The sequence below is a fragment of the Pinus tabuliformis genome, chromosome 1_2 (assembly GCF_031772625.1).
Source record: "Pinus tabuliformis cultivar Carrire ecotype Pingquan chromosome 1_2, CPIR1, whole genome shotgun sequence".
Lineage (NCBI taxonomy): Eukaryota > Viridiplantae > Streptophyta > Pinopsida > Pinales > Pinaceae > Pinus > Pinus tabuliformis.
This window is the reverse complement of record NC_142298.1, coordinates 643,103,113-643,117,856: the sequence shown is the minus strand read 5'-3', so window position 1 is coordinate 643,117,856 and position 14,744 is coordinate 643,103,113. Positions and strand designations below refer to the sequence as shown.

At 39.4% G+C, this 14,744-nt stretch overlaps 1 pseudogene; it reads right to left on the bottom strand.

The window, feature by feature from the left end:
• The window catches only part of LOC149207310 (coatomer subunit alpha-3-like), a 50,161-nt pseudogene extending 35,863 nt beyond the window's left edge, over window positions 1-14,298 (bottom strand).
• Window positions 14,299-14,744: the final 446 nt, after the last annotated feature.

Here is a 14,744-nt window from a genome sequence, read left to right as displayed (position 1 = left end):
GGGAGCGCAGGGGGGAGTGCTGCTCCCTCCTACAGTCAAGCAGTCACAGAAGGACGTAAGGATGTGGGAAAGAAGCATTTCAAGAAACCTCTGGAGAAGATTTCAGAAGCACAAAGCCAGGGGACATCTGGAAGAAGTGAACCTCAGGATCAAAAAGGGAACCAACAGGAAGCATGTAAAAAAAGGAGAATGGAGGGAGTAGTGAAAGACCCGCTTCCATAAGAACAACTGGGTTCTGCAAACCCAAGTCAGGCATTATTCCTAGGGTTGTATTGAGCGACCCAACAATACAAGCACATAGGGATCATATGACGGAACATGCAATCATATGCAAGTTTATGGGGGTATGGCCGACGGAGAGGGCGTTACACGTCTGGATAAGGAGCCATTGGAAGCCAAAGGGAGAAATACATTTACATCTGGGTTCTAAGGGATTTTTCACAGCAGTGTTCACAAGCCTAGAGGACAAAGACAAAGTGTTTGAAGGGGGGCCCTATTTCTATGCTGCGGCGGGACTCTACATGCGGCCGTGGATGATGAACTTTGTCCCAGAACGTGAAACATTTACATCAGTACCGCTGTGGATCAGACTATACTCCCTTCCTCTGGATTATTGGCTACCAGAATCTTTGAAAACCATAGGCAACAAGCTGGGGCATTTTCAAAAGATCTTAGAGGCAACTCTGAAAGGAAGATATACCTCCTTTGCCCGAATATGTGTGGAAATGAATCTATCTGGAGCCCTTCCGGAAGCGATAATTTTAGAAGTATATGATGAGAATGGGTGCGGACTGTGGACTATGAGCACATACCATTTAGGTGTTGCAAATTCAATGAATATGGGCATCTATATAGAGACTGCCCCACAATCAATAGGGAAGGTAACCAAAAATCCAGTGGGGAGAGAGATCACGAGGGTTTCACCAAGGTTGGCAGCAAAAGGAAAGGGGGAAAACGTCCACACAAGAAGGTAAATGAGGACAGACATACAAGACACAACAACTTCAAGATCCTGGAGGAAGAAGAGTGGAACAAGGAGACAGTCCAGGACATGGAGAATGTAACAAAGGAGGTGGATAAGGTACTGACATGGAGGAAATCACAGTAAAAAACCAGCAAAAGGATGATGATACACTAAGTTTGATGGAGATCAGTAGGGAGCAGGAGATGACTCCAAGTTAAGCGAGAACAGACTACCACGAGCTACAGGAGATTCTGGATAAGAAAAATCTAGATCTAGAGAAATTTCTGGAACAAGGAAAAAACATAGGTGTGGACTCTCTGCCAAAAGAGTATTATGACAGGGTACAACAACTCTTTCTATGGAGGTCACAAGCGAAGGGAGCTGGAGTCAAAAGAAATCATGAAAGCCAGGAGCCAACTGGGGTCAAGATGATGGAGAATTTACAGGCACAATCTCCAAAGAACTTAGGTAGGAAAAGAGGAAGAAAGAGACAGAATGAGCTGCTAAATGAATGTGGAAAACTATTGATTAACTCAGGTAAGATGAAAGATCTTACCAGTTATTCCTTTACTAACCTTTCTTAATGAAGCTTACAACCTGGAACATTAGAGGCATTGGGAATAGAAGGAAACAAAGAAATCTTAGTAACAGAATGAAAGAAGAAAAACCAGACATGGTTTTTATTCAGGAGACAAAATGTTCGATGGACAAGATAAGGAATATTCATAATAAGTGGTTAATCAAATATGATTATTTAGAGTTTAAGGCTAATAACTCAGCGGGGGGAATTCTCACGTTGTGGGATCCATAGAAATTTGGAATCTTGGACGCTGAAGCATCCAGGAGCTACCTCTCCTTGATATTTCAACCTATAGGGGATAAGGAGAAATACATGATTACAAATGTCTATGGACCTCAAAAGCAAGCAGACAAACTCAAGCTTCTCACCTCCCTGAAAGATTTAAGAGCAAGACATCCCATTCTGCCCTGGATCGTTCCAGGAGATTTCGATATGATAAGATCTCTTTCAGAAAAAAAAGGAGGCACTAGACAACTAGGCAGAGACTTCATGGCCTTTCAGAACTTCATTATGAACATGGGACTAGTGGACACTGAAAAAATTAATGGAACCTTCACTTGGAACAACAAAAGGGGAGGGGCTTCTCAAGTTGCTTCCAAACTTGATAGATTTATTATTTCAGAGGACCTCCTTCTCACAGGACCCACCATGACAGCCTCCATTATGCCCTTTGGAGGATCATATCATTGGCCTGTACAGCTGGAAGCCACCTTCATGGGCACACCAAGAAACAGACCTTTCAGGTTTGAAAATGCCTGGCTCTCACACCCTAAATTCACTAGTAACATTGATAAATGGTGGAGAGAGGAGCTGAATATTCAGGGTACAAAAATGTTCATGCTCCAATAGAAACTTAAACATATCAAATCTCGTCTTAAAGCTTGGAACAAAAAGGAATTTGGAGATATCTTCAAAGCCAAAAGAGAAACTGAGCAGAAGCTCCAGGAGATCAATCAGATCAACATCACAGAGGGCTTCACTGAAGAGCGGCAAAAACTAACTGACTCTCTGCAAGAAGAATGGGAGGATTGATGCTTACAAGAGGAAATTTTCGAAAGGCAGAAATCAAGGATACAATGGATTAGAGAGGGAGAAAGAAATACAAAATTCTTCCACAAATCCACTATGGCTCACAGGGCACACAATAGAATCACTAAGATCAAAGATTCTCAAGGTATAGAGCTTGTATCTCACAATGATATGGAATCGGTCCTGGTACAACACTTCTGCAATATTGCAAAGGAGCCATTGGAGGACAGATCTAGGTTCATTGACCATTTTATTCAGTATATCCCTCAGCTGGTTACCAGAGAAGACAACCATAATCTCAACAAGCCAGTATTGGAAGAGGAGGTTAGTGAAGTGATTAATGAAATGCAGAATGGCAAAGCACCAGGCCCGGATGGATTCAATGTAAACTTCTTCAAAGCCTGCTGGGAAACTGTCAAACATGACATCCTCGAGGTTGTGGAAGACTCAAGAAGATCCCAAAAGGTACTGAAGGCTTTGACTGCATCCTTCATAGCTCTTATCCCAAAGGAGGAAAATGCCATGACTCCAGAGGGTTTTCGGCCCATAGCCTTATGTAATGTGGTGTATAAAATTATTTCCAAAGTAATAGCCAATCGATTCAAACCACTTCTACCCTTTCTCATCCCAGAGGAGCAAACAGGCTATGTGGAGGGAAGACAAATCCTCAACAATATCATCCAAGCTCATGAGGTGGTACACTCTCTCAAAAGCAACAAACAAGCTGGTATGATCATTTAATTGGACCTAGCGAAAGCCTACGACAAATTAAGCTGGTATTACATAAGAGCAATTCTAAAAGCCTATGGTTTTGACCAGAATTGCATAAGGTGGGTGATGGCATTAGTTACCACGACCAATTTTTCCATACTACTCAATGGAGCTCCATCTAGGACCTTCACACCCTCCAGAGGACTCAGACAAGGCGATCTGCTCTCACCGTTCCTCTTCATCCTCATGATGGAAGGGCTAGGTAGAGCATTCAAAATGGCAAATGCTGAAGGACGAATTCAAGGTATCAAACTTACCACGGATGGAGAGGCAAACACTCATCAACAATTTGTGGATGATACAATGTTGTAGGGCATACCCACAATTAGGGAAGCTAGAGCAATCAAAAACATCTTAAATGACTTTGTTATGGCAACAGGCACAGAGGTAAGACTCAACAAGTCCAAATATATTTTTTTTAACACTAATATTGCTATTCAGAGAAACATTACCAGAATTCTTGGATTTCAAAGGGAACAACTACCATCCAAATATCTTGGCATTCCTCTTACTGACAAAGCTCTAAGCAAGAAAGTGTGGGAGCCAATACTAAATAAACTTCAGGACAAGGTCAGAAATGGACATTCAGGTCACTGAATTTGACAGGGCACCTTGTGCTCACACAGGCGGTCTTGCAGGCCATTCCCATTTTCATGTTTTTAGCTCTTCCTGCTCCTCAAGGTATTAAGGAACAGATAAGAAACATACAAAGGGACTTTCTGTGGGGTGGAGGGGAAAAGAAAAAGAAGTGGGCTTTAGTAGCCTAGGACAAGCTCTGCAAACCAAGAGCCATGGTGGATTGGGGCTTCATGATCCTGAGACCCTCAACGGAGTTTTGGGAGCCAAGCTTTGGTGGAGATGGATTAAGGAACCGAATGCCCCCTAGGCTAAGCTGTGGAAAAAAAAGTATGCCAAGTATTGGCAGGAGAAGGATCACGTTAGAATGTCTGGGCAAATCAGGGGCTCCCATATTTGGAACCTTGCCTGGGATAATAAAAGTATTGTTCAGCAACATTGTTTTTGGGAAATTCGAGCAGGGGACCTTGCTCGATTTTGGGAGGAAAACTGGCAACAAGAACCCAACCTTTATAGGGATGAACTTGCAGCTCTCAAAAGTGACACAAATAGCAAAAGTATGGCTTTGGTAAAAGACTTCTGGGACCAAGGAAGGAATAAGGGAAAATGGAGGAAGTGGAAGGATCTAGGACACAGTGATGAAAACCCACTGAAGACCAAGGCAGAAGCTCTCACCCAGGATCTAGATCATAGAAGGATTCTGATATCTTCCTCACCAGATCAATTAAGATGGGGAAAGAATACCGAAGGTAACTTTAACCTCAAAGAGGCTAAATAGGAAGTCACAGGATTTAACTTTGTGAATCCTGATCAAGGCTGGAAGAAACTTTGGCAAAGTCCACATTGGATGAAAATAAAGTTATTCATCTGGCTAGTGCATCAAAGGAAGATCTTAAGTTGGGAGAATCTCCTTAAGAAAGGCTTCATTGGGCCTTCCAAATGTCACCTATGTGGCGCTCATGAGGAGATGATTGAACACCTTCTCAACCTTTGTCCTTTCACTTCAACGGTGTGGGATTGGGTGGCCTACATTTTTAGACAAACTCATAGGGATAGTCTCAGCATATCCAACACTCTTAAGAACTGGAGGAAAAACTTCTCAAGGAATGAGATTGTTAATAAAGCCTGGATTTTGGTTCCAGGCTTTGTCATCTGGAATATTTGGAAGGAGTGCAACAGTTGGATATTCAAAGAAAAAAACAAGCATGCCCCAACTCATAATTGATCAAATTCTAAGGCAGCTCAAAGACACAATAAGAAGCTTGTTGAGGACCCTTCCTAAAGATCCTGCTCTGCCCCAAGAGGAGAGAATTATACTTCACTTGGGTCTCTAGTCTATCAGTCCTCTGGGAATAATAAAGAAAGTAAGCCTAATAAATAAAGGTGTTAACATCTGGAAGCCCCCTCGTTATGGTTTCTTAAAGGTTAATATTGATGGAGCAGCTAAGGGCAACCCGGGATTAGCGGGCTTTGGGATGCCATAAGAGATGATCAAGGACAAATACATAAAATCTTCCATGCCCACTTGGGGAAGGCCACTAATAACATGGCTGAGCTCATGGCATAAGAGAAATTCTTCAAAATCCTGGTGGATTCAAGTTCACACAATGTTATAATTGAAGTGGATTTGGAATTAATTATTAAAGCGGTTAAGAAAATCAGCAATGGAGCCTCTCCAGATAAAGTGTCGAAGCAATGGAAGCTTCTGCGGGTTTTTTACCGCATGTACTCTCACCTCCTTAAAACTATCAGATTTATTCATGTGAAAATGAAAGCTAATATGTTAGCGGATCGTTTGGCAAATGAAGGAGTCACCAATCGGGACAGGGATTCTAGGTATGCTTGGGACTTGTTACCTCCAGGCAAATTATGGGAGGACTGTCTCAGTCAGGCAACCCAGGATATGGAACTATGGACTAATAGGATAGATCAAAGGGACTCAGAAGACCAGCGGGTGGATGGAGAACCCCACACGGTCTAACCCGCCTTGGTTCGACTGTTGCCCATAGTCTGGAATTCTTTTGATTGAATGATGAAAGGACTGATTCGGATAGCACCACAGGATGAGGTTTCCATTTTTGTTTTGCTTAGTTGGTGTTTGACTGAGAATTTAGGTGGACGGGATTGGCTCAAGATCTGCTCGCGGGACGGAATTGAAGGACAACACGTGGCAAAAGGAAGTGTTTGGTTTTTCCGCGCAACAACCATTCCAAAACCAAAAGTGGTATATCGGGCGGGGTCCGAATGGTTTATGGTATTTTTGAGATTGGATCTGATTCCACGCGTGGCAGGGTGAGGTGAGAGAAATTTGATTCCACGCATGGCAGGGTGAGGTGAGAGAAAACTGCCCTCATCGGGCAGTTAACTCTCGCGCTTCTCGACCTCCAAATATTCACGAAGACCGTTGGATCTTAGTCAGTTAATCAACGGTGGGGATTTGTTTACGCTAGTTGGTCAGACCTGAAAAAATATTAGTGGTATGCTTTTAATTTTCGTCGAGTCCATTTGATAGTTTTCAGCTTAGCATGTGGTGAGACCTCTTGTGGACCCACGACGAGTCATTTGTGGCCTTTTGTGACCTCCGGTTCGATGGACTGGTTCTCCAAGGATTTCTAGTTTCATTTGTTGCACAACAGCACTATAAGATGGCCTTGTGCCTTAACTGTCTGGCGGTTCTCCTCGGTTTTCCTGTTTAGGTTTCTCTTGGTTTTGGGTAATTGGTTTGGTTCGGCCTGCCCTGCTAACTGTTGAACTCTCACAGAGCGGGTGCGGTTTCTTGTAAATTATGTATTTTAGCTAAGCTTAATAGAAGGTCCTGCTCTTACCTGATAAAAAAAGACATCCTCTTAATTGAATTGGGAGGGAGCTCAGGAAATTCTATTTAGGTAGCATGGAGAATTGCATAAATTCATCGCTTAACTGACTGAGTGGCCAAGAAAGATATATTGTCATTACCTAAATTATTGGTAATGATACTTTAACAAGAATAAAACTGTTTTGTTTAATTAAAAGAAACGGTTACCAAGAAATAGTTACCCTTTTCCTGGAAAGAAAAATATAGAGAGGGGAAGAGGAGCTACTGACTGTAACTGGATATAATCCAGTGTGAAAGATAGAAAGTGCTCGAGGGAGAGTCTGGATGTGATTTTTAGACTCGTGGCTGGGATGGGAGACTTTCCGAAATATATTTTCATTGCAGGTTAACAGATAAGTAAGATAGAAAGCTTCTAAAGATTTAATATTGGACTGTAGATATTATTATTGACTTGTAGGTTAAACAAATAAGTAGGATAGAAGGCTTACTTCTGAACTAATAACCATGGAGCTTACGCTAATGCTTAATTGATAATGGATTAATTGAATGGTTACAACATAATTATTTGTTTTACAGAGTAGAAATAGGAATATGCTAATATAAATCCTAGAAAGTATCATTGCGAATATAACTTATCATTAAAATAAAGGGAATCGTAAATATCCTTTCTGGAAAACTTCATATTAACCATAAATATTAGTAGAACAGAAGATTAAAGTTCATCCAAATACTAAACAATTCCCTATTCTGAGTTAAGCAAAACAGCTAACCATAACACGACAGTGAAACCTTTGGTAGAGCTTATCATCAAAGGTTGTACGTAATGAATAATCACTATATAATGAATAGTAGGTAACACTACAAGAATTTTTGGCAATAAACTATCACAACTGATTAAGTACAGTTTACATAACATAAATGTTGCATAACTGTCGCAGGATATCGATCCACAAGGAAATTGGGAACAATGTATTTACTTCATATTAACACAGTAATAAACTGAAAGCGTGTATTCCTAAACTAGGAGCAATCGATGAAGCGGTCGATGCTATCAGAAAAGCCAAATATAGGCATTCTTGGCCTCTCCTTCAAATAATTAAGAAAGTTATTACAATCCATCCTTCAAATCAAAATGGAAACAATTTCATAGTCCTTCTTAAACAAACTACTGACAATTGCCAAGTATAAATATTCAACTCACATAGCTTTACATTTCAAAAAAAGGAACTATTGACAGTTGGAGCTTGTCATATGACCAGACAAAGCAAAAGAAACTAGTATATATATTAATAACTTAAACCCGTTTATAAGGAGAAAACCCTCCAAAGAAACCCTTAAACAACTAAGCCCAGAACAGTAACAACAAAAGATTTAGCTCCAACGTGTAAATCAACCAGGACACTGTGAGATATTAAGGGTTTAATGGACATGGTCTTGAACTTCAAACCTTCCGAGAATAAGCGTACCTGTAATAGAGGTCGAAAATCAGTAGATACAAATTGAGCTAGAACCTTTCATTCATATACATAAGCAGAATGATACTCTAGGAGGGTTCTTACCTGATTTAAGAACATATCGTCGGTGAATTGCCTACCTGTAGACCAACGATTGGACTCAGTTACGAATTAAAAAGCTTAGTGAAAAAAAAATGGATTAGAAGAAAAACCTTATCTAAATAGAGACTGGAATGAAAACTGTTGCAATGAAATTTCGCTGCGAAAGGGTTACCTTTTTCAAATGGTTCATGGTGCTTTTTGTCTCCGATGACCTCCCGAACCTCTTGGGCCATCTATGTATAATAGTGATGGACCTTTAGAACAAGTTTAAGGTAGAAACCCCATACAAACGTCAAACCCTCAAAACTGAGCGAATGAAACTCACTATCTACCAATCTCTATGGCATACCTGCGCCAGTAGGTTCAACTGTCTCTATTGTTTCAAACCACAAATTCAAATGTCTCTATTATTTCAAACCATAGAGAACGCAGCATACTGTTGGTGGCTTTTGACAGACCCGGCCATCGCAGAGCAGCGCGAGACACAGGAGCAATCGTAACAATTAAACCTCCAAGGCTTGGGTGCGAAGAGTTGGTTAGAGGACCAAACCCTACCCTTACTTCGTCGTCAGATTGCCAGGGCTCTACGAGACACAGGAGCAACCGTAACAATTAAACCTCCAAGGCTTGAGTGCGAAAAATTGGTTAGAGGACCAAACCCTACCCTTACTTTATTGTCAGATTTCCAGGTTAAGATCAACGGTGGTAGAATGAAATAGATGGCGAGATCGAACACGAGTATTGTCCCAGGGTCCAACTGCTCATTGCATGTTACCACGTACAAGAGCCAATACAACATAATATGCCCTAAATAAATGTGCACAATTAAGGAGGAGGGTCCCCATCTAGATTTCCTCACCTGTTCATTTAATTTAACATATATTGACATATAAGACTATCCGGATTCCATAAGTAAATTTAAATGATATTTATGTGTATCCGTTTGTTACCAGCGGTCATTACATAATGCCTAATAGTTGTATGTTAATGTAACTAATTTTTTTTTATTGATGTATTTTGTAAATCTTTTTTATAAAATTGTCATATAATTGTTACATGTGCTCTACTCAAAGACACGATTTGGTTTGAAGGTGCTGAAACTATGCATGAAAGAAACGTTGTGATGATCATGAAAAGTGCAGCAGTAGTAAATATTGTGTTCATCATTTCCATCTTCTATGACTTCAATTTTGATGGAAACAGAAGATGGAAATAATGTTCGCATTATTTTCTTTGCATATTATCCCGCGGAAAATTAAAAAAAACTAGTGTCAGGACTCTCAGCTTCAAATATCAAGAATCGCATAGATATCAAGAATGGCATAATTCATCCCAACCGTTGCTGTGCTCTACATTGATATTTAAGTTCAGTGGATTGATTGTATTTGTAAATTACAATACAACTAGATTGATTGTCGCTATGCGTACATATTATTATGTGAGCTTTTATGAAAAAAAAATTATTATGTTGGTTATTTTTGTATTTTTTATTATTTTTGTTTTTTTTTCAATTAAAGTAATTTTGTTTGGAGTCGCTCTCAAGTATATATAGTCTTGTTTATAGACCATAAAATTTGTAAAGGCAAAATATCCCCACTTAACTATTACACCACATCTTATTTATTCATGTTATTTACTCGAATAGTCAAATCGTTTACAGCTTAAACAACCTAAGAAACTCCAAGTTTGGTAGGCTAATGGCTCTTTTTCATTAGTAATTTTTAGGGCTCCCTTTCATTAGTTTTTATTTATCTGTAAATCAAGAATTTCTTTTTAATTTCTCAATATATTTATATATATCAAATTTACTTTTTGATATATAAACATAGTTTTATTATAAACATGCTATATATATATATATATATATATATATATATATATATATATATATATATATATATATATATATATATATATATATATATATATATAAACATGTTTTCTTTCTTTTCTTTTTATTATATGTCCACAAGTCTGATGGACATGCTGTTACTCGTGGAAATGATTGTCCATGGGAGATTCTCGCATTTGACGGGAATTTTGCCCATCATAGGGCATTTTTTCCATATTTGACGTTCATAATTTTTTAATGACCGTTTCTCTCAACGTGTTTGTAGTTGTGCAAAACATATTATTGACGGTTGATATTTTTATCAAAACGTCATTTATACCCTTTCCCATTAAACTAAGGAAATTTCCAATATATAGTCACAGTCGCAAATGTCAGCGAAGTCTAGCGGGTAGACTTGACCTGTCACAAATTTCGGGAGTTACTTAACTGCATATTCACCCACATAGCCTACATATGAATATCAGATACCTTGTAAATCTGGTTAATCTAGCTTTGCGTGCAAAAAAAATGGTTAGGACTCAGAATAAGGGACCATGTCTAAACAAGTGAAATAAAATCATTGCAGGGGAACGATATGACATTCAATAGGCGCACAAACGCCATAAATACATGATAATGAGAGGTGTGAGGGAGTGGCTCAATTCATTCATTTAACTCTGTTTTCCATGTCAATCCTGATGCAACCTACATGCAATCACAACCAACTAGAATAAGCTTCGAAATTGCTATGTGGCTGCATTCAGAGCAAAATAGGATTATAAGATTTTTTCCACCAAAACAAAATTCCAACGACGTGAAAGGCCCCTGCATATTCCAACCATGCTTCTCCAAGATTTTGTATGTTTTTAAAAGATTTATTGCCATCAGTTGACATGGACGATATGATCATCTCCTGTGAGGATTTTTAATCCATTGGCGAGTTGGTGTTGTGGATACCATATATGAAGATCATGAAGAAACCATTGTTCATCAAACTCTTTAGGGGATGCGATTAATAACACAGGCCACAATGGCAAGAATCTGGCTTTCCCCAATGGTGGCGCCTACATTTTACTCAAAAACGACCATTATGACACTTCATATGCAGTTAATCAAGATATTCTACGACGAAGCGTCTGGTCATGGGGTGAAACCACAGGGTTTACAATAATTGTTATAGTGTACGATAAAGGCCACAGTTTCAAGATTCACAAGTTTATTTTCAGCTCAAAATGGACTGAATTTCAATTTCATTAAGTTGTTCTGAACACTAACTTTTTGTAATGCTGGAAACAAAAGATTTTAACGTCCTTATCTTTTGTTATTGTTTTGAATGGCTAGTTTCCCTTGGTTTCAAGAAGAAATTCCTTGAAGCGGCAACTAATGGAAGGGAATGAGATTTATCTCCCACAAGCCTTCCCCGGCGGGGCGAAATTTTTTGAAATGATAGAAGCTTACTGTTATGGTTCCTCGATCCTCATGAATCCTTTCAGCATTGCTACTCTAAGATGCACAACTGAGTTTTTGGATATGACAAAAGAGTATTGCAGAGGTTATCTTTGCAAACAAAGTGAGTTTTATTTCAATCAAGTAATACTAAAAAAACCAGGAAGACGAGCTTGAAGTTCTCTGAAACTATAAAAAATTTCATCCCTTGTCTGAAGAAATGCGTATTGTAAACAACTGCATTGAGGCTATTTCTATGAGGATACTAATGGGTCTTTTTGAAACAAGATATCAACTAAACGAAGGCATTTCTGTGGAAAGCTGTGAGGCCTCGTGGATAAATGATCTGTGGACACTGCTGTTTGATTATTTTGGACAGATAATCGCCTTTATTCGAAGGTTGCGAATGAAGAGAAATTCATTGGTCGAGCGCTATTGTTTTACGTAGAGATAAAAATCAGACTTGAATTGAAAAAGAAGGAGTTGCACCTCACAGGTGAGTATTTCACCTGGAGACTGCACTCAAACTCCTAAACTCTAGGAACAAATCCTAAATTAAGGAGATACGCTACAACTGGTGTAACCATTTCTCCATTAATACAAAATAATATTAATTATTTTCAACTCCCCCCCTTAATGGAGAGAGGATTATCCTGAACTCCTAACATCCCTCTAAACAATTCAAACTTTACACGCCCAAGAGGCTTAGTAAAAATATCAGCCATGTTATCACAAGTTTTACAATATTCAACACATATCTCTTTTGACAGTAGTTTGTCTCGATGAAGCAGAGCTACAGTGCTCTGCTTTTTGTTGCTCCATGCTATGACCCTGGATCCAATGCTGAATGCATAACCTGTGATAGATCTTCGATCATCCAAGTTACCTACCTAATCGGAATCTGAAAAAACCTGCTAGAATAACATCAGAAGTGTCAGTGTACAAAATGCCATAATTAGTAGTACCACTAAGATACCTCAACACACTTTTTGCTGCGACCCAGTGACTTTCGAGTGGTTTTGACATGAACTGGCTCAACACATTAACAGAATATGCCAAATCTGGTCTAGTTGTAGTCAGATATATCAAACTGCCAACTAGCTGTCTGTACATGGTTGCATCCACCTCTTTAGTACCGTCGTCACTAGTCAACTTTAAGTTCTGCTGTAATGGTGTTGCTGTTGATCTGCACTGCTCCATTCTGAACCTTTCCAGCAAGCTTCTGGCATACTTCCCTTGAGTAAGAAAGGTTTGTCTAGAGTCTTTCCATACCTCCAATCCCAAGCAATAATGAAGGTTTCCGATGTCTTTCCATCTCATACACTTTTGACATCTGATTTCTTTGATCAGATTGTTAGCATTGCCTGTTATGATCATATCATCTACATACAAAGAAATCAAAATAATTTGCCTCTGTTTATTAAACTTGGTATACAGATTTGGATCATTCAAGCTCCTACGAAAGCCATGCTGTACAAAAAATGAGTCAATTTTCTCATACCACAACCTGGGTGCCTATTTTAAACCATAAAGTACCTTTTTCAATTTACACACAAGATGTTCCTGCTCCTTTTTCACGAAACCTTCAGGCTATACTAAATAAATTTCTTCCTTCAAGTCACCATTCAGAAATGCAGACTTAACGTCTAGCTGGTGTAGATGCCATTTGTGTTTTGTTGCTAAGGAAATTAGCATTCTAATGGTGTTTAATTTGGCTACAGGAGCAAAGGTGTCATCGAAATCTATTCCCTCTTGTTGTGAGTAACCCTTTGCTACCAGTCTAGCTTTAAGTTTTTCTATACTCCCATCTGCATTTATTTTTGGTTTATACAACCATTTTCATACTATGGGGGTTTTACCTTCAGGCAATTCAACCAAATACCAAGTATGGTTTCTATTTATTGATTCTATTTCCTCATACATTGCAGCCCTCCATGCATCAGATTTACTTGCTTCCTCATAATTTGCAGGTTCTACAATGTTTAAAAACTTTGACATTAATGCATAGTCTTTCAATTTAGAAGGTAATCGAGTATTCCTACTTGATCTCCTTGGTAGGGGACTTACCTCAAATCTGTCTATTTCAGCCTTTTCTGGGCTTGCATTATTGATTACATTTCCTGTTACTTCTTCTTCTTGTTTCTGCTCTTGCTCTTCATCTTCCTTACTGTTTTCTTCCATTAGCAATGGAATGTCCCAATCACTGTTAGAGTCATCCTTTCCTTCTTCAACTTGTTCTAGTTCTAACATTGTAAATTCCCCAGGATTCCCAAGATTGAAAGGACCAACATGTTCGCCCTCCATAAGTTGCATAAGGCCTTCAACCAGATCAGAAATGAACTGGAAGCTTCGTGTTTGTTCCCCATTTCCATAGACTGTCAAAGGCTCCTTGCGCCAAGCATGAGCAACAAAATTACTTGAAACCCGACCATCATCACGGCACATTCGCGGACCATATGTATTGAAAATTTGAGCAATCCGAACCTCAACATTTGCCCCAACACGCTTGGCAAGTCTGGATATGTTCAAGATTCCCACATCATTAGTTTTGACATTCTTCACAGGATTGTGTTTGTAATGCACAGGCGAAGTGGGGCAAGCCTCCAAAAATAAGGGTTCCACAACATCATGCCTTATCCGTTCAATCGGATTGCCAAAATGATGCAAAACATTCTCCTTCCTTCCTGTGAAGAAATTATCGACAACAATAACACTGTCGCCCCTTGCCATGAGCCTGTCATGTAGATGACTGCCAACAAAGCCAGCTCCACGCGTCACGACAACTCGCAGGGACTTTCTCTTCAAACCTAGGGCACTTTAGCCCCGAATTCACCATTGAACCTGAATGATACTGCGCAAACCGAGGAACAGGCGTCTCATAAACAACCCGATGAGGTTTTTCGAGCACAAACCTTCCATTTTCATTAACATTAGAAGCCAAAAAACCAGGCTGAAGGATAAAGATAGTCGATGCGATGGCGATTCCTATCAAAATAAACAGCAGCCGCTGCTCCCTGAGCAAATAATCTACTGGCCTGATAATAGACCACGTCTTTTCTGGCTTAAGAGAGTACTCATCACTGTTATTCATATTGGACTGATAAAATTTCTGATCCTCTAATGAATAAGTCTGCAATGAGCCACCACTGGGAAAGTCCGATCTGCTGCCACCAAAC